Source organism: Ictidomys tridecemlineatus, unplaced genomic scaffold, assembly GCF_052094955.1.
Source record: "Ictidomys tridecemlineatus isolate mIctTri1 unplaced genomic scaffold, mIctTri1.hap1 Scaffold_176, whole genome shotgun sequence".
Taxonomy (NCBI): Eukaryota; Metazoa; Chordata; class Mammalia; order Rodentia; family Sciuridae; genus Ictidomys; species Ictidomys tridecemlineatus.
Genome location: NW_027521523.1, coordinates 328,310 through 350,000, shown reverse-complemented (window position 1 = coordinate 350,000; position 21,691 = coordinate 328,310).

Genomic DNA, 21,691 nt, shown 5'->3' with positions numbered 1-21,691 from the left:
CAGCCCTCTTGGTAGATTCTTAAAGAGAGTTTTGGAATAATTTTTATTTTTATTCTTAAAGTAAGCTTCATTAGTATTTTATACTACACTATTTCATATATGCATAAGATGCAACATACATGTTTGCTTGGGATATTGTGTTAGTGACTTGGGAATACAGGAATGCTATGGAGACTGCTGCTGCTATGACCACATTTGTAGATAATGAAAAGGGATTTTTGGAAAATTTTGACAGTGTGATCTCTGTGGATTTCATATGGATGCATACAAGCCTTACTAAGTGCTAGTAGATTCTTTAGTGGTATATGAAATTAAGTTTTAAGCATTATCAGATTTCCTCTTAACAAACCATTCTTAATTGCATTTAAGATGACCTCAGTTAAAGACATCTCAAGAATTTCTTTTTGTTGTAGGTCTTAGCCTGCCTGCGAACTGTATGAAACAATTTTGCTGCATTAACTAATTTGCAAGACCGAGCGCCTAGCAAGTAAGTTATTCTTTATTCCCTCTTTTTTGCTGAGCTTTTAAAGAATGTCATCTCAATTTGAATTGAACTCAAGACAAAATATTAAATTTCTCACTGCCAAGCTATCTAACCATGGACATTAACAAGACATCAGATGATACCCTGCTAATTCATTATAAATACAGTGTAGTGGTGATTCTAACATCAGGAATGAAACAGTATGACAAATCAACATGGTGATTCTGTCAGAAATTACCTGGCGTGATTTGTCTTCTAGCCAGTTATTTATACTCAAAGTAACTTTATAGTTTTGGCTTATTTCATAAATTAGCCACAGGCAAATAATCTCATCACACCTTAATGATATCTCAAGGTCATACTGTTAATTCTAAGACAACAATTAACTGGAAAAACACCAGATCTCAACAAAGATCTTTGATTCTCCTGCTGTCATTGACTCTCTGAGCAGCAGCATTCATGAAGCAATTAATAAAATTGAGATTGATGTAATAACAATAGAAGTGTTTGGGAGAGGGAAACTTGAAATGGAAAATGATTTAAAATTGGGGGATTTTGGAACTGGGGCTATAGCTCAGTGACAGAGCACTTGCCTAGCTTGCATGAAGCACTGGGTTTGATCCTCAGCACCACATAAAAATAAAAAAAAACAAATAAAATAAAGATGTTCTGTCTATCTACAACTACAATTTTTTTTAATTGGAGGATCCTGATAAATCTAAAAAATCAAAAATAAGGAAGTAAATTTTGCAAAATTAAATGAGAAACTGATAAACTATTATTCTAATATCTATTATTTTTTAAAGTATTATTTATAATAAAGTTAAGTTAAGATTATCAGCCTGGAAGAATTTTCCAAAACAAAACAAAAAAATCAAATCAATATTAAGAGAACAGTGAGTAGAAACTTATTAGGTATTATGGTATATCTGAGTCTATATTATTTTATACTCGGTAACTACTTCTTAAAGAACATGAGAAAACTGAACTTTTCCACTCCATAATAACATAGTTTACTTCTACAACCCACATTTCCCTGATTAACAAGAAGCTATGGCCATTAGGCAAGTACTTCCTGTGATAGAGAAAGGTTTTCTAAAAAAAAAAAAAAGAATTAGTGGAACTTCCACAACACAAATAATTGACATGGAACCTAGAACCTTGGACCGATTGTCTTTCCCTCAGCTTGAACATTTACCTTCTCTTTCTTCTTTTCCACTTGACTAACTGGTTCATTCTTCTCATCACAGTTTAAATATAATTGCTTTGGGGGCACTGTCCTTCACACTGCCAGATATAGACCCACAGTGACCAGCCCTAGCTGGCTGGCATGTCTTTCCAACTCTGCCTGGTTGCATCCTGTTATTCAAGCACATTTCTCCCTGTGCCCTACTTGCCTGATCACCTGGTTGATCCTCAGCAATGTCAGTTCCCCAAGAGCAGGGGTGTGGCTGGTTCACATTCATATTCCCAGTGCCTATCAGAACACAGAATAATTCCTCTGTTTTAGTCAGATTTTTCATTGCTGTGACCAAAATACCTGACACAAACTATGGAAGAGGGGAAATTTATTTGGGGCTCACTGATGGTCTTAGAGGTCTCAGTCCACAGATGGCTGACCACAGAGCTCTGGGACCAAGATGAGGCAGAACATCATGGTAGAAGGATGTGGAGGAAGAAAGCAGCTCAGAACATGGCCAACAGGAAGCAGAGAGAGCCAAAGAGCTTCATTTACCAGAGATAAAATATAAACCCCAAAGGCACACTCCCAGTGACCAGTCTTCGCTAGCCACATCCTACCTGCCTTCAGTTACCACCCAGTTAATCCATTTCAGTGGTTTAAGTTACTAATTATGTTAAAGCTCTCATTTAACCTCATTTGCATTTTCTCACACATGAACTTTTGGGGGACACTTCATTTCTAAATCTCTGCAAATGCTTGTTGACTGAAAGTGTAAAGTGGTCATTCAGCATTTAAAGCCTGAGGGTGTGCCATGAAGAAATCATTTATCTCCAGTTGTGTTGTCTATACAATATGGTCATAAGTTGTAAAACATCAGGCTGACCTCAATAGCCCTGAGACCTTTGCTATTCAGTAGGTTATGGGTACAAACTTAACCTTCTAAAAATTTTTATCTCTGAAGGAAAAATGAAATTATTGGTTGCCACTAAAACTTGCAGTCTCAAATTTCAGTAAGAAATCGAGGTCTTGTCTCTAAAAGGCAAACAAGAAATTAATGCCCTGTAAATTTCCTTTGGATGTGGTCACCTGAGTGCAAGCATTTAATATAATAGACACTTAATCAAACAGGTGTGAAGGTATCACACTGGCCCTTCTATCTTCAAAGAAATGTCCTCAGGCCTATTCTATACAAGACAGAGGTTCTCAACTAATTTACAGGCACAGAATATATTAAAATGGAAAGGAGGGAGTGAAAAAATCATAGGTAACACCTGAACTTACACCTGCTTTGACTAACTATGCAATGCCCATGGAGACATTGAATTACAATATCATCTGGTAGACTCTAAGTGAAAGCCAGTGTATGGTCTCCTTTTTAGTCAATGCAGATTTGTACCTCCTTTATTAATTCAAACCAAGTCAGCTTCCTGGGGTGTCGGAATAGTAGAATTCAATCTCCACACAGCTGGACTCTGTTGTGCTTGGTATTAGCAAAGAGGATGCCACTGGTACATGGCATGATGACTCTGAAAGAATCAGGATTTAATTGCCCTTCACTCCCTGTGCCACTAGAATGTTTCCAAGCTCACTGTTGGAATTTGAAGAAGACCTGTGCTGCCTTTCACAGACTACCTTTTTATTTGCTTTAGGAAAGGAGTCTAGGAAGAACTCATCTAAGAACTTGTTTTTTGTTTTTGTTGTTTTTTTTTTTTATTTGCTTTAGGGTTGGTGTCTAGGAAGAACTCATCCAAGAGCTCTAGTGTCAGCCCACTAATGGTTTCTTGTGATCTTCTTGCTCTTTTGTGCCCTTTAGACTTTTTTATTCCAAGAATAAATTGTGACTCATTCTTTTTAAAAATAATCTGTCAAGTTACCATGAATCCAGTGATTAATATTTTCTGCTTGTTACTTATCAAGATGTCAAGTTCCCAAGTGTCAGTAGTAAGATTGATAAAATGAGAATTAGTAGCAAGTCAACCATTTGGTTTTCCAAAACTATAGAAAAGGATAAATGTTTATTTATATTTTCCCAGACAAAAAGTCAATGTTTTCAAAATTTTCACAGAACAAGAAGTAAAAAACATTCTCAGACATCAATGTTTAAGTCATTTGAATAAACTCTAGTCTATAACTATGTCATCCTAAATATCCCCAAACTCATCTGAATAACAAACTCTCAGCAAGAAGGTAACTACTAGTATAGAAAACAGAGCTATTTCAAAGCAGCAGTTTAAAATATTGACCTTTTTAAATAAAATATTTATCAAGTTCAAATTTATATTTTTAATTTCTTCTCTTTCTCTCACTTCTATATGGTGCTGGGGATCATCCCAGAGCCTTACACATGCTAAGCAATTGTTCTACCACTGAGCTATATCCCAGCCCTGACTTTTATTTTCATAATTTAAAAAAACTAAAATAAATCAGAAGTGAATCATGGTGTATTTTCAATCAAACACAAAAATTCAATCCCAAGCTGACACCAATAAACTTAAGAGCAGTGACCCAGAGCCAGACACTGAATAGAACGAGCGAGAAATTACAAAACACCAAAGGGCTTTCTGTAAGCTTCCCCCAGACCTGCTAGGATAGTCGTCATCTTCAGCATTAGAGAATCTGCTGCCAACTGCACATCTGTATGGTTATCCATTTGGCTTCCACAAAAGCATCCCAAGCTAAGACAAAGAGTAGAGTGCAGCCTAGAGTCACATTACCTTGATTCAAATCTCTGCTGGCTTGGAACAGATTTTCAACTTCCCAAAGATTTGTTTTTCTCACTGGTAAAATGAGAACAATGATTCTACCAGCCTTGAGGCTTTTTTTCAGGGTTAAGTGAGATAATTCATTTAAAGTGCTCATTTAATATAGCGTGTGACAGACACTTAATGCTTATTAAGTAAGTGTAGCCACTAGAAGAAACACACACACACACACACACACACACACACACACACACACACAACACACCCTCAACTATTTTACAGATATCCCTTAATGTGTTTTAAAGTGTTTTTAAAGATGGCAACAAGTTAAAAGCTATCAATTATAAGTAACGATTTTATAAAATTCTATTCCAAAAAACTTTGGACAATCCATAAATGATGTTCTTTTCAACATAATTTATTGAGCACTTATTTAATACCAGATAGATTGATAGCTTTTAACTTGTTGATATATATAATTGATAGCTTTTAACTTGTTGCCATCTTTAAAAACACTTTAAAAATAGGTACATTTAGGGATATCTGTAAAATAGTTGAGGTTGTGTGTATGTGTGTATGTGTGTGCTCACGCTGGGCTTTGAAGGGAATATGAGTTAATCTTTATATATATATATATATATATATATATATATATATATATATATTTGTTTTTTTTTGTTTTGTTTTGTTTTGTTTTTAACCTAAGGGTGTTTATAATCATCTGGTGGAACCTGGCAAACATCTGTTAAAAAAATAGGAAAGAATACTAGATGGATTCTATTTAAATACCTTAGGTTTACAATAGTTCTAAAATCTCTATAGCATATGTTTATACACCTTGTCAATATACCTCTCTAACACTTGTATCAGAAATGTTTCTCAATGTAAGAAAATAGGAAAAAAATTTAAATACCTTCTCTAAGATACTTTAGAAAGAATCATGCACTTCTGATAATGTATGAACAATCATGAGGCTTTATGTCAAAATCAAAGATTCTTAGCACTGTTTTAAGGAAAACAGTGATAATTTGACTACTTTTCTTAATTCAGAAAGTCTGTGTTAGCTCTGTAAACCCTAGCTTAATTGAATATAGTCAATTAATAAGAATTTCCACTTTCATCATGTTCCTGTGACATGAACATCATAATCTTCCCCAATGTCTATCACCGTGAGACTTAACTTTCTTAAAAATTTCATACGTATGATCTGAGATATAGTAAAAGGATCCCCAAGAATTGACTGAAGGAAATCTGCATCTCCTAACTTAAAAAAATCCTTAAAATTAAAATTTCATATCTAAAACGACTCAGCACCTACTCAAATCAACAAGGACCACATACTTACTGCTTTGTATTTTTCTCTCTTTGTCAGAAGAACACCAATGTGCAACCAACCATCCATCAACAAAGCCACCATAACAGGTAAGAGAGATCTTCGGACTTATTCTTTTTGTGTCCAGGAAGAATATATATCTTTCAATACTCAACATCACAGTAATGCTGATTCTATACTCCAATTCTAAAATGTCAAAGAAATAATTTTTTTCTTCTTTATGTTATCCTCACTATCATTGGTCTTACAATTTTTTCATTTAAGCTGTTCCTTGGAAAACCTGTTCTAATGTACCCCATTCTTAACCACTTGACTTTATATTGGAACTCATTTCAGCTTTGCTCTAGGCATTTGTGTTGTGGGAGACAGAGTTACCCTCAGAATATCTGCTATTTTTGTTCCTGGCTTGGTTATCTGCTTCATCTTCATATATGGTAGTCTAATTTAATGAAAGTAAAAGTATAAATAAGAGAAATATGTGTTTTGTGCTGGAAGGAACATATTACTATTCCAGTAGTTCTTATGGGAACTTGGGTTGCTGAGTATAAATACAACTTGTGAGGGGAGAGAACATGTTATTACACAATACAGAAAAGTTCAGTGTGATGAGAAAAGGGTCTGTTATGCCAGATTCATGAGACCCCAGTAGACCTCCAGGAGCCGAATCCGTTGCAATCACACAAGAGTCTTTATTGCAAGCTGGAGCCTGGATTCACAATCAATCCCCATGCAGCGGTCCCAGGGAGTGAGTCCCCGTCCTTTATTCAGTGAGATTTTATAGGTTTTGGGGGGATACTCTATGTGTCACAACATCACACAGCAAATCATTCCATATCTCGGGAAAATCAGACAACAATTCTTAGCATTGATTAGCACATTCACTGGCGGGAGCAAGTTGGGTAAGGGTGACTGGCTAGTACAAGAGGGGCATTCCTTTGAACTGATTGGTTTAAGCCATGAGGGGTGTACGTGCTAAACTACATGGTTTCCCAACATGTTATCAAGCACCATAAACTACTTGGGGGTCATCTGGCAGTCCAAGTATTTTCACTGTCTCATGCTGATTGGAGGTTTCTAGGGGGGTTGCCATGGGTCCTCACCTAGCCCAACTGAGTCAGACCTCTCCTGTTATTTACAAACAACTCAGCAGGGTGGGTATGTGCTTAGGAGTGCTCTGTGGGTTTATCCAAGGACAAGGGTCAGGCCCCCTTCCTTAGGACAGGCCTTGAGGTAGAAACTGTGTTATTTATTTATTTTTAAAAAATGGAGTCACATTTGTTCTCAGGTCCACAAATGTTTGGGAAAGAAAAGTAGAAGAAAGGATGAGGGAAAGAAAAGGCATAAAAATATATTATCCCAATGCCTATTGGTCTGATTTAACCAGGAGACTTGACCTGAACTGAACCAAAAATAGAATGAATGATCTCATTTTGCTGAACCTGAAACCAAATTGAACCTCATTTAATCATTTCTCAAAACCCCAATTGATTCATTGAAATAATTGCCTGGAAAAGAAAACCTATGATTTCTAAAATTATTACCAAAAGAAAATTAACATACTCTCCAAACTAGACCAATACTTCATCTTGACTCAAGTGTCTTCTTAGAACCCCAACCCTTAATAAGAAGCTTCTTATTAAATTTTTAGTGAATACAAATTGCTTTAAATTTAACTTTGTCATGTCCAGTCAAGTGGTTGCCTTTGTAGTCACCACATCAGAGTTGATTCTGAAACAGTAGTTAATGTTATCTTCTTATCTGAAAGTATACCAAATAGCACTTGTATTTCAATGACTATTACATTTTTTGTTTTTTTCCGTGTTTCACTTTACAAATCTTGTGGGTAATGACTTTCCATTGTCATTTCATAGTGTGTATATATATATTCATTTCATAGTATACATATGGTTTACCAATTTTGTTCTTGACATTGACCAAGAGACCAACCGTAAAGAATTTCTAAGTACCAGAATAAGTTATTTTAGGAACAAAAACCACATTGAACCTGGTCTCCAGCCCTATTCCAGGAATTACAGGTACCCCTGTGAACAGGAGCTACCTTCCTCCCACCCACTTTTGCAATAAGCAAGACTGACATTTTGGTTTGAGTACAATGTGTGCTATTTTGGTCTCTTGGCATTTGTTTGTTTGTTTTGTTTTAGTTTGAGGTTGCATATGAACTTGCCTCACAGATGGGGCAGCATCTTCCCAGAAGAACAGCTTTAGGCACTAGTAGAACTCCTTTGTGTCCTGCACAAGATGTTTGGGTGTTCAGTGGACAGAGCAGCTGCAAACCACCTTGGCAGATGACCAGCTGCACTCAGAGACATGATCTTACACATAGGTGAGAAACCCCATAGAAGCTCCCAGAAACTTTTACATAATATTGAATGAAGCCCTGGAGAGGGAAATAAGAGACAATGGAATTGGGAATTTAAGGCTAATGAGGCCTCATTTGTACCCAATAACTCCTGACCTGAGGACTACAGAAACATCCCATGTAGGAAGGGAGAGAAATTATCTGTCATTAACTGCTTGGCAGCTGGACTCCTCACAAAGCCCAACAGGAAATTGCCTGGCTAGTGAACTGAAGTCTTTTTTCTTGTCCAAATATTGCAAACCAAGGTGGGAAGAGGGTCTGGAGTGTGAGGGGATGATGGCAAGAGCAGTGAAAAGTTCCTGTATGTCATCCCATTCTGAAAAATTGAGTCCTTAAAACCTAAACAATAAAGTAATTGTGGTTGAGTCTTTGACACTAGTTAGACTTCAGATAAGAAAAGGTATTACTTATGTGTTTCTTCCCTCCAGGCTTATTTCCTCCTGTTAGAAGCTCACTATATCTCTGTAGTAGTACTGAGGAGATGAGAAAAGTGGATGTTTTGTTGTTGTTGTATTTTTAAGTCAGAAAGGCAACCTATTAGATCAAGGCAGCCATCTTTGAAATTTTGCTGAAAATCTGGAGGAACAGGGTTTTCTAAATTCATTTCCTCACTAGCCCAAAGGGCTATATTGAACAAGCTCAAGGCTCCCCTGCAGGAGTCCTTCATAGATCTACAGAGATGTGATTAAAATTGTGGGCTGCCTGTCCAGAACTCAAATTGTTCTCTATCATGACAGCTGTATGGCCCTGAGCAGGTTGCATACCTTTCTCTGCTTTGGTTTCTCCATCTATAAAATAGTGATCCCACTTTATGCAGTAAGATCACCGTTGGTAGGTGCCGTGAATTAATGTGTTCACTTTTACCTTAGCATGGTGCCCAACAGTGTCAGCACTCAATATATCTTGATAAATTTTGTTTTGTTGTTTTGGTTTCTCTGACCTACTCTGTTCATAAAACTAGGGGTGTCAGTTAAGACTCTATAAAAAGTACCAGAGATTATCCTCATAAATTTATAAATTACATAAATTTATTTCTTATGGTGTTAGAGGCTGAGATCAACTTGTCAATGTGTTTGAGTTCTGGGGAAGGACAGGTTGCAGATCTGTTTTTCTTATTATATCCTCACAGGGTCGAAAGGGGTCAAGCGGGTAGATTCCTTTAAAAGGGTGCTAATTTCACGCTCATGACCTGATTATCTCCCCAAAGCCCTACCTTCAACTATTACCATGTTGGGGATTAGGATGTCAATGTGAATTTGAGGTGCCCATACTCATTCAGCCCATCATGAGGGACAGTGAAAGGAACAGGACAGAAATTAAAAAGAAAAGGGAAGAATGAGAGAAAGACAAGGATGCAGAATCATAAGAGTAATGTGTGTGGATCCCCCAAAATGGCCCACAGGGACACACTTGCTTTGGACCTGTCCAAATGACACCTTCTACTGTCCTAATTTGTGTCCTTTCCCCTCATCACTGTCATAGATGTTAGTGCATTATTTATTGAGATGATAAGATTATTCTTCAGAGTCTAAAAACTTACTTTTGAGAGCCAGTTTTTTGAAGGAAAAAAATAATTCACTATAACTCTTCCATAAACCAATTATTTAACTGTAAAAAATAATTAAGAACTTTTATGTCATATAACATTTCCTGAAAATTAGTCCCATAGAACATATAATACCTTTCTACCCACTTCAAGTTTGATTATTTATTGGTACTGGGGATTGAACCCAGGAGCACTTCACAACTGAATGTCATCCCCAGTCCTTTTTATTTTTATTTTTTAATTTGAGAAAATATCTTGCTAAGTTGCTTAGGGCCCCACTAAATTGCTGAGGTTGGACTCCAACTTGTGATCCATCTGCCTCATCTTTTCAAATCGCTGGAATTTCAGGTGTGTGCCATCATGCCAGGACCAGGTTTTTTTTGTTGTTGTTGTTACTTTGATAAATATTAAACACAGAGAAGTTCTACTTCATACCATTAGAGTTAAAACATGTCAGATACCTGCCAGTTTTTATTTTTACTTATGAGAGGTAATTATATAGATCTAAAGTGACCTAATAATTCTTTAAAATAGGGCTTCTAAAATAGTATTTTTTTTAAAAAAGATTTACTACTGAAGATCTGTTTTTAAAAAAATTTATTAGTTGTTGATGGATCTTTATTTTATTTGTTATCTATATGCAGTGCTGAGAATTGAACCCAGTGCCTCACACATGCTAGGCAAGCACTCTACCACTGAGCCACAACCCCAGCCCATAAGCTATTTTATTCTTCAGTGTGATATAACAAAAAGCTGATGTGTGGCATTCAGATCCTGATATGAAACCTGTCTCTCTCTTTCACTTTATTTTCCAATTTGAAGAATGGAGTTGTATGTACTTAGTTCTCAGGGTGGTTGCAAGAGTTCAAGGAGATAAGTTTTAGAAAGTTCACCAGGTGGTGGGAAGTATAAGCCTTTCTTTTCACAATCCTGCCCCATGTGTGATACTTTTTGTTCTTTAAGGTAATTCAAAAACAGGAAGAGTGGAAGTAACAGAGGCTAACTAAAGTTCATTGGCTTTTCTGGCATATTCTATTAATGACTTTACTTTTGCACAGTAATGACTGGACCTTTGCAGTAATCCCTCAGTTACTTAGAGAAAGCCTCACCTGCATTGGTCTTCAGCAGGCAGTACTTGCCAGAGATAAAGACTGTTGAAACATGAGAGGGCAGCAGAGAGTCAGAGATGCCCCAGCCACGCCTGTATGGGGATGACACCCTGGTTTTGGAGTAAGGTCTTGTTAAGAGGCGCAGGGTCCGTCCTTTTGATCATTTATTTGGGGTTTTGTTTTGGAGGGTGGAACTGGAAACTGAACCTAGGGGCATTTTAGTACTTTACCACTAAGCTATAGCCCCAGTCCTTTTTAATTAATTAATTTATTTATTTAATACATTTGAGATAGGGTGCAAAATTGCTGAGTCTAGTTTTGAACTTTAGATCTTCCTGCCTCAGCCTTTAGAGTCACTGGAATTACAGACATTAGCCACCATGTCCAGCAGCAAGCATTTCATTTTTAAATAACAGTAAGAAAAGAATTCTACAACTATCTCATAAAACCTTGTCATGTCTTCACAGTATTACTTTCAGTATGTTTCTGAATTTCCATATTTTAATCCTCTTTATTTAATCATCTTTAATTTGGGGATTTTCATGCATGAATGTAACTCGGAGAAAAGCTATTTAAATTTCTTTCTTTGGAAGATGTGAAGACTGAAATCTAGTGAGTCAAAAATCTACTTGGTGGTAGCTCTGAAAATAAATATATGGTTCCATTTCTTCTTCTTACACCCTTATAAAATAAAATAACCCACCAGAATAAGATAGTCTTCAGACTCTTAGAATTTTGTTTTTCAGGAAAGTAAAAGAAATATTTAAAAATATTAATTTCTGAGTAATAGATGTAGCATTCGTTTTTTTGTACATGGACTTGAAAATTAGAAAAAATATTCTCCCAATTTCTCTTGGATATGTGTTTATGGTTATAGTTATTTTAATTATATTCACTGATTATCCTAGAGGCAGAAAAATGGGTAGCCTAAGGCTTTGGACTTAGGACTTTGGAGAAATACAAGTTCTTATACCCAGGCAATACAATTAGTGCCATTGCCTTTCCTCTACTGTAGAGGGCGACACACAATGCCATGAGGAGCATAAAATACCACAAAAGTAGTTTCAGTCAGGAAAAGAATATGCATTTAAGTCTCTGTTCCACTTCATATTTTTTAACCCTGAAAACTCATGGCTCTATTAAAAAACTGAGTTTATTACAAAAGAATTTTGTCAATCTGTAAAGCAGAGTATTAAAAAGAAAACTATCCAAATACTAGTCAGTTAAAACATGAGAAGAAATGTAACTGTGTTTGTTATTGATCTAAAACACAAATAATCTCTAAGATTAAATAAGAGGTGAAAAACATAACACAGACATTCAACAGGAATAGTTATTTTCTTATTATCTGAACTAATCATTTAATACTGAGCTTAAGGAAAAGAAACTAAGTATGTCATGGTGACAGTAATGATGCTAACACTTATTTAGATCTGCCTGTAAGTCTTTGTATCTGTAACAAACACTATATATAACATAATACATCATATACAAAATAAAAATATATATGTGTACCTTTATCTGAGATTATAAATTGGAGCAAAAGCCACATAAAGAAGGAAGATGGGATCTATGTGAGAGAAATGCACAAGTCTTGAGAAAACACTAACCATGTTAAGTCGATATGTAAGGACAGAAGGCCACATAGCCCATCTCCCTTTCAGTCATTCACAGGCACTGGATGCCTCCTGTAGTCCTTTTTTAATTTTTTTTAATTCTTTTTAGTTATACTGACAATAGAATGTATTTTAACATATCATGCAAACATGTAGTCTAACTTTCCATTCTTGTATATGATGTGGAGTTATGAATTCTGATCATGTATTCATATAGGAACATAGAAAAGTTATGTCAACTCATTCTACTGTCTTTCCTACTCCCATCCCCATGAACTCCCACTCCCTTCCTGTAGTCCTTTTTATTTCTGCTTTAGTAAGAGCAAAGATTGTGACAATGCTTTAAAAAATGTAAAGAATGAGTGCTCAGTAAGATTTGTTAGGATGACTTGAAAAATGCTGATGATACATCATGTTTAATAACTTTAATTTTAAAAAATCAAGATTGTAGCTGTGTATGATTATAAATTGACTTCTTTGGAGTCTTACTTGTTTTACTTTCATACTTAATACAACTAATGACTGTCAGGTATTCCAAAATTTTAAAATAAAGTTTACTTTTATAAAAATTCCACATGAAAAAGAGTTTTCTGGAGAAAAAAATGCATAGTTGCTTAAATGCATAGTGTGTGACTATTTATTAGTTAAACCTATTATCTGTTGGATCAGTAAAGGTCTATTTTCTTCCTTACTAATACAACTTATTTTATAACTTGTTTTGCCTTTCTCTGCTTTTATTTTGATAAGTAAAGTTTTCCCTATTAGTATAGAAAAAGACCAGATCTGACAAGTGACTTTTTGACTGGGAATTGATGAAAGTTTTATATGGTGTTAAGAGCAGTGAAAACAATTGATATAGCATAATTATGGGGAAAATAAGTCTACCTCAATTGCTCAAATATCTGGTTTGGATACTTTCTTATAACTTTAGTTGAAATAAATGAATGGTACTAAATGTTTGTTTTGTTATCACAGCAAAAACATTTAGTCCAGCCATTTAACTTGAATTCAGCTTGCCTATGACCACCTGTGTAATTTTGGTTGATTTACTTAAATTCACTAAGTTTTGTTTTTATCACCAGTAAATTCTAAGTCAGTGCTCAACATAATGCTTGGTACCAAGGATATATTAATAAAATATTAGTTATCATTATTAATGTAACTTATTAGTGACATTATCCATCTGGTCAAAAGATGTTTGATAAGCACCTTATATAAGTTATGTAACAAATTAGGTGTGTTGGAGTAAAAGTGACTCTGGATTTAAAGAATTCACAATCTAAGGGAGAAGAAATTATAAATACTTAATACTTGCTAATATCATCATTGAAGGTTCTTCAAATAATATGTATTTGAAGGCAAGATGAATGGTTCTACCTAGGAAGAGCTCTCTGCTAAACTTCTAAGAATATGGTATTCTTCGTATGGTAAGGTGAAGATTACCTCGAAGCAGAACCAATAAGTGTGAGATGTGGAATCATGATCAGCCTATTGGGAACAAAAAAGGACAAATGGAGTTAAAAGTGTATAGAAGCAACTAAAGATAAGCCTCCAAAATTAGATTAAAGCAATCTCATTATTGGAGTCCTATACCGAGAATAGTGGACTTCCTTTTATGGGCAATGGAAAATCATCTATCAATACTATTTATTTATATATGTATTTGTATGAACCTGGGGTTCAAATCCAAGGCCTTATACAGGTTAGGCAAGCACTTTACTAAGGGAGTATACATCTAGCCCCATCAATCAATTTTAAGCAGGGAAAGAAATAGGCCTTTTAGAGTGACCACATCTGGAAACAGCATAGGCATTGTAATATGGCTCTAACCTGGGGTGGTAGCGTCAGAAGAGAGGTGTGGGTGTAGATTCATAACTCTTTTTTGAGAAACAATTAAAAATATTTAGGAGTTGATTAGATTGGAGAATGAGGAAGAAGTAAATAGTGAGATCATATATACAGATGTCAATCACAGTATCATGAATATATATAAAATATTTAAAACAACCCAAATGTTAAATAATATCAGAATTCTATTTAGGTATTAAAAAATATCATTCCAAAACTGATTTATTTATGAAAAATATTTAATAATATAGAAAAAGGTTTTCATTTTAAGAAATATATTATGGACATTGGATTCAATTTAAGACAGGTTTAGATGTTGATTAGTGATTGGCAAGGGCAGATAATACCCTTTTGCACAGAATCTGGTGAATGATATTTAAGTATTTCTCAGGATTCAATTATCAACCTCTTATGACCTAAAAGAGGTTCTGCTGAGAAATTGTCTAATCATATTTCAATATTAAGGTGCCAGAATTGAGCATGAACTATATTTCCAAATAATATTTCTTGGATAGAGCAGCACTCTACTGATTATTGAATCTATGGTGGGACCCTTCTGTTATTCTCCAACTGGTCAGAAAAGCTACCATGTTTTCAGAGAATCTAAATGTCACCACCAAAGTCTACTCTGCCCAGTATCCCTTCCTTATTTCCCTGAGTTTTAGAAAGGGCAAAACTTCTCAAACCTGCCCGATCCAAGGAATCCCCAAGGGATATTTAAAAACCAACACAGAAAGACTGGTTCCCAAACATTGCAGAATAGAATTCTTGAGATAAGATTCAGAACCTGGATTATTAACCAGTGATGCCAGGTGGAAAATGGGATGGGCCAAATTTGGGAGAATAAAAGATATTGAGTGCAGCAGGTGAGAATGCTGTCTGTGCACAGTGTTGTCATTGAGTTGCCAGTAATTTGTTGGAAAATTTCTGCCTCTCTGAAAACGGCATATAGTGACACCCACGCCCCCACCTAACAAATGGCGCAGTCTAGGATACATGAGATAATGGGTGACAAGTGCTCCAGCAACTGGTAGAAAGAAATACAAGGTGATCTTATTATCTGGCACCCCAGTCATCACGGTCGTCATCATTAGGGTCATCATCTCTATTATCTCTCAAAATGTATACAAGATTTTAATTAGAGCACTGCTCCACTCCTAGAAGAAAATGGAGCCTCGTGTCCACGTTTGTGAATGGGGGTAGGAGTGATTTAGGGAAATGTTATGTTTGGTAACTGTATTTTTTTTTGTCTTTGTAAACACAGTACCAAGTCACCTGAAAAAAAAAAAGCAAAAAAGAAAATAAACAACAAAAGCAGAATTCTTCAGTCACTCCCTTTATCCATTAAGTGCTTCCTACCCATGTGAGCCTTGAAACTATTCTAGGCATAGTCAGAAATACAATGACTGTGGTGGGCCAACTGAAAATTCCTTTGGGGCTAATTTCCCAAATTTTACTGTTTAAATGTTACACTGAATTATTTTATCTCTGCAAAGAAATAGAGTTCACTCATGGTATGCTTTCTTTTACTATCTCAAAAATGCTTTTAAAATCAGTTGAATATATTACTAATACTAACAAAAACTAACATTTACTGACATTTGATATGAACTAAACACTGTAGACATGTCATCTTTTTTTAAAAAAATACAGAAATCAGAAGAGATAAACACTGTTACTATTTCTGCTTTATAAATGAGAAAATAGGTTAGAGAAGTAAAATAACTTGATCAAAGAAATATAGCTAATGAAATACTAAGTGTAGATTAAGCTTAGCTCACAGAATGTTAAGTAATTTCTCCCCCTAAATTTATTGACATAGACACACAAATCTTTGCAACTTGTTATATCTACTGCCCCATAAAAAGTTATTCCCTGGGGATGTTGGATCTTCCCCACCCCCATCCCCACCCCAGCAACCCTGCTTCTTTCCTTTTCCCTTTCTTTATTTTCTTTTTTTGTTTTGAGAGTAGAATAAATCTATGCCATCTATTGCTGAACATATATGGATGGAGGGTAGGACTTAGAGAGGGAAAAGATCTATTGATGCAGAGAATCCCTTTGGGAACCCCTAAGAAATCAGTTCTATTAGTGAAGTGAAGAACTCCAGCCTGGGGCATAGAGTCCTTCAGGCACTCATTAGTCTTTGCTGTTCTTTTCATGTTGTGACCTTAGTGCTCAGGGCCAGAGTATCAACCAGCCAGGGTCCCAGGTCTGTGTGAGAAGTGAGGCAGATGGAGAATTTCAGGACTGGGGAGAAGCCAAGTTTGAGCTTTGCTGCTCACCTAGCTCCAGGACCACTCATTAGTACCAGCCTTTGTTTGCACATGGCTCTGTCCAATGGGGATCTCATGTTCTCCTTGTGGGAAGGCATGCTCAGAGTCTTGCCATCCACTGCCTTTTTGGCTACCATTTCCTAGAACTCCCAACTCTCTATTCCTCAAATGCTCTTTCTACAGATATTTCTGATGTCTAAGTATCCAGTACTTTTTAGTATGCCACCTTCTCTTTTATGATTCTTACTGCAGTACTGTTGGCCTTGTGGAAGTATTTCTAACATGCCTGGAAAAACAGATGAGGGGTATGGCAGTGGTTTTCTGAACATATTTTGGATGTTTGCATATTACACACTAAATTTTGTCCACATGGAAATCTCCATTTCTATGTGTCCTCCTGGGTTTGCTCTTTTATTCATTCACCCCTCATGGATGAAGGATTGTACTTAGGGTAAGAAGACCCAATCAGGTATAAAACACTTCTGAGCATTAGAAAGTACCATTACCCTTGAGATTTCTGAAACTTAAAGTGGTAAAATGTGCTCAAATGAATGACAAAGAGCTTTAACTAAAGAATAGGGAGTTCATAAGTGAATTATTACATGAATAAAGTAAGGAGGGGAGGAAAAAAGAGAGGGAGGACAAATTGAGACAGGGTGAATTCTCTTTTTCTAGAGATACAAGAAGGTACCCACAATGTTATTTAGCTTAGAGAGAAGAAGGGACCTGGGGAACCACTACAAGGTCTTAGGAGAACTTTAGCAGCATTAGAAGGAAAAGCAAGAACAGTAAAAGAAGAAATGTTTCCCAAATAGTCAAGGAGGAAAAAAAGACTGGTCATGGAACTTAGACTTCAGACCTGAGGAACAGGTAAGGTCTATAAGGTACCTCTGATGTCACTGACCATGCTTTGACTGTGCTAGGCTTGGTTTCCTTTCTTCCTTTCTTCATTCTATTTTGAAAAAAAATTCCAAGTCTTGATAGTTATGGTATGTTTGTTCCTTCTATCGGTCAAAACCTAAGCAGAAGAGGAGGAGTAGGTATCAGAATTCTGAAAATCTGAACAGACATTGTTTCCTGGCTGACTGTCACTCACCCACTTTGTGTGTAACCTTGGACAAGTTACTCGCACATCTTGAATCTTTTTTGTTGAAGTGGAGTGAATAATATTTTACTAATTTTAAGGGATTACATCAGCTAATTCATGTTGACAAATTTAGCAAGGTCTGATAAATGGTAGATGTTAGGGCTTACCAAAAAGGTATGTGGGAAATCATCATAAACTATCAGTAGGATTATGTTACTTAGTTATTGTTGATCCTCAAAGTAGTCATCTTTGTAAACTATCCACTTTGTTTGAGTATTGCTGCCATTGCTGAACACATTTGGGAATTGCTTTAGTGACATTTTACAAGCTCTCCAAGAAAAAGAAAAATATATCTGGTTTACTTATAAACTTTACTTTTGCAGGCAGACATTGTGATTCAGTGGAAGAGTGCTTGCCTCACTTGTGTGTTCAATTCTAAGCAATGCATATAAATAAATGAATAAAATAAAGTCCATAAACAACTATTTTTTTTAAATTTTACTTTTATCTAGAAATAGTATTTCCAATATGATTATTATCCCTGTTCACCAGACATATCACCAACCTAACCTAGATGAGGCTAAGTCTAGAATTGAAGCCACTCCCACTGGGTAAGAAAAGTTTGAAGTGTTGAAAGTAGAACTTGGACTCTGAAGATAATTCCAAGATAGAAAGTCCTAAATACTTTAGTCATGGAAACATATGGAAAAAGCATATCCATAAGTTGTCCCAAGGGTCACTTTGATGGCTTTGTCTGTATTCTGATCAGTGTGATCATCTCTGGGAGATCTCTTTCCACCAGGTGCCACTTAGTGGAACCCCTTCACAGTGGTGGATGGATTTAAAGGAGAAGGCCATGGTGACTGAGGTCACTGGCTTAGTAGGGCCTAAGAGTCCTCAAGGTTTCCAGATAGAGGACAACAGTGGAAATTTACCTGGCATCTTGTTATGCCATTATTTCTCAGTGAATCTATTGAATTATTTTTGGACCAAGGCTTTAGCATTTTATTCTTTGAGGAATCTATACAATTATCCTGTGGGCTGGCTTATAACCTCCCTTTAGAGAATTGTGTATCAACAATGAGCCCTTGGTTGTAAGACAAGAAGCAGCTCTACTAACTTACACACACACACACACACAAAAAAAAAAAAACATTAGTAAAAAAATACCTTAGAAGAATTCCTTATTTCCTGGAATTTGTGGGGAACTGAAGGATAAAATTTGAAGGAATTGATATATTTTGACAGTGCTAAAAAGCCAAAAATCATGGGGGAAAATCCTGTGGCAAATGCAATATAGTGTGGTCCCTGCAACTGTTCTTAGATTCTCTGTTGTTCTTTAATAATGAAATTGCAAAGAAGGGATCAAATTGGTCTAGTTTGGTCTTGATCCTTGGCTAAAAGATTAACAGGGCATCTGGCTTCACTTCCACCATACTATAGAATAATGTGGTAATAAGAGCCTGAGTTTTGGGGTCAGATTTGTGGATTCATATTCTAGTTCTGCTGCTTATAGATATTTCTCCTCAACAATTCATTTGACCTTCTGGAGCCTCAAGGTCCTCAGTTTTTAAGTGGACATAACAATAATTATTGATGTAGAGATAACATTTATGAAAGATGAAGCAAGAAGCATGACACATAGTAAGCACTTGGTCATTGTTAGCTCTGCAGTTGTTAAGATTATCCAATGAAGACATTAAGTAACTTCCTAAAGGAAATTATGATACTCTTAGGGGAAAGATATGCTGATTTTCCAAAAAAATGAATATTAATAATAGTGAGATAAGAGGCTTGGCTTGAATGCACTATTTATTTTGGTTATTTATTTCTCAGTAAACTTTTCTTTATTATACTCAATTTCTTAAGGATATGGAATGTCACCTATTTATTAATGTATCCCTGGGAGCCCAGTACAAAAGTTATTTGACTAACTTTTTTCAAAAATTTATTGATGTCTTCTTTATGCTTTAGTTCTCTACAGGGGACCATGATCTGTGACTTCTGGCTTACTCTCAAGTGTAGGAACCAAAATACTCAATTTCTTAGGGATATGGAATGTCACCTATTTATTAATGTATCCCTGGGAGCCCAGTACAAAAGTTATTTGACTAACTTTTTTCAAAAATTTATTGATGTCTTCTTTATGCTTTAGTTCTCTACAGGGGACCATGATCTGTGACTTCTGGCTTACTCTCAAGTGTAGGAACCAAAATACTCAATTTCTTAGGGATATGGAATGTCACCTATTTATTAATGTATCCCTGGGAGCCCAGTACAAAAGTAATTTGACTAACTTTTTTCAAAAATTTATTGATGTCTTCTTTATGCTTTAGTTCTCTACAGGGGACCATGATCTGTGACTTCTGGCTTACTCTCAAGTGTAGGAACCAAAACAAGGAATAATTTGCATTCTTATTATCTTTGCTTAATAGTAATCTAGATGGACTATCATTGATTGAGTCACTCATTAATTGGTTTTACTTTTAGGGATACAGAATAATTTGGAATTAGAGTATTTTCAGTCCTCTCAATTTTCTGAGAATAATGTGTGAGTGGACTCTAGTATAAGTTGGATTTCTAAATTCCATTGAAGGTCCATTATATGAACTTTTAGACACAAATATGCACACACTGGCATTTATTAAAAGTACCTTAGCACCAGTTCCACCTCCATCCCAGCAAGGAGAATTATCAGAGAGAGAATTTGAGGTCACCTCAAAAATGCATCTTATTCTGTGGGAGGAGATGGAATTAAATCCTCCAAGATCAATGGAAGCTCACTGTAGAATACTGCACAACTTACTCACTTGTAAAGTTAGTGTCATTGTGATCAGGAGAGCCCAAAACCAGGTACTGAAGAGCTAGGCTGAGTGTCACACATCCTGGCAGAATCGGTCAGGTAGAACTTCATGGATCCCACAGCTGATTCCTGTAGAGCCACTCTGGTGCAGGTCTGCTGGATGCTTCTTCCCAACCAACATACTCACCACCCCACATTCTGTACAAACCTTGGAAGCTGCTGAGCCTGTAGCAGGTACTGGCCTAAGTCCATCATTTCAGCCCCTATTCCAGTTCAGATATCATATACCCTAAGCCTAGAAATTTGCCTCACCAGGAACCAACCATGCCTTCCTTAGCACATCTTCAACAGTGTCAGAGCTGTTCCCTGTCCTGGTTAAATATGGCCTCTCCACCAACCTCATTACACCATATCACCCAACACAAAGAAGACATTATTCATGCAAAACTGAAAGTATGGCCATCTTTGGGATTCATTTTTTTTAAAGTATATGTCTTTTCCCAGGAAAGAAGGTAGACATTGTAATAGGATAGGTTTTGGCTTCATTAAATCAATACAGAGAATTCTAGCTGTGCCATTATTAGCCATTTGACACTGGGGAAATTTTCTCTGAGCCTTTATTTCTTACCTACATACTGAAGATAATAGCAGACCTATCTTGGAAAGCTGTGTAAGGATTAAATGAGAAAAATAAGCAACAAGCCTAGCATCTGGCACATGGTAGGAATTAAAAAAAAACAATTCTTGAATAAATGTATTCTTGAATACACTATGACATTTCCTCTAGTGAATTTTAGAGGGAAATGGATTACCTTTAGAACGAGAAGCTCAACATAAGTAACAATGGTGTAAACAGCTGCATTTCTCTCAAAGTCATTTTACTTTATTAACTTGTTCCTTACTCTCTGTGTTCATAAGAAACTATCTATGTGTGCACAAAATGTCTGCCTGTTTCTGTGGCCAGTTCTTTCCTACATGTTTAAATTCCTAATTGTGCACACAATCTTAGTCATTATATTTTCATGTGCAAGCAATTAAGACTCATTTAACAGCCCTCCCTCTGGAAGGTTTTGTTCTCCACCTGCCACAAATCAGATTCCTTAGGAACATGTTTGATTTTGAAACAATGTGAAAGTATTGTTTATTTTGTTTGAGTTTCATTTATGTACCATTTTTTAAAATGATGTAAATGGATAGCCACAGAAAGCTCCACAGCTGGTCAAAACAAGACATCAAAGAAACCATGGAAATGAAGCAAGATTTTTTCAAAAAGCTAATATACTAGGACAAAGAAAAAAAACATAGTCTTATAAACACTCCTCAC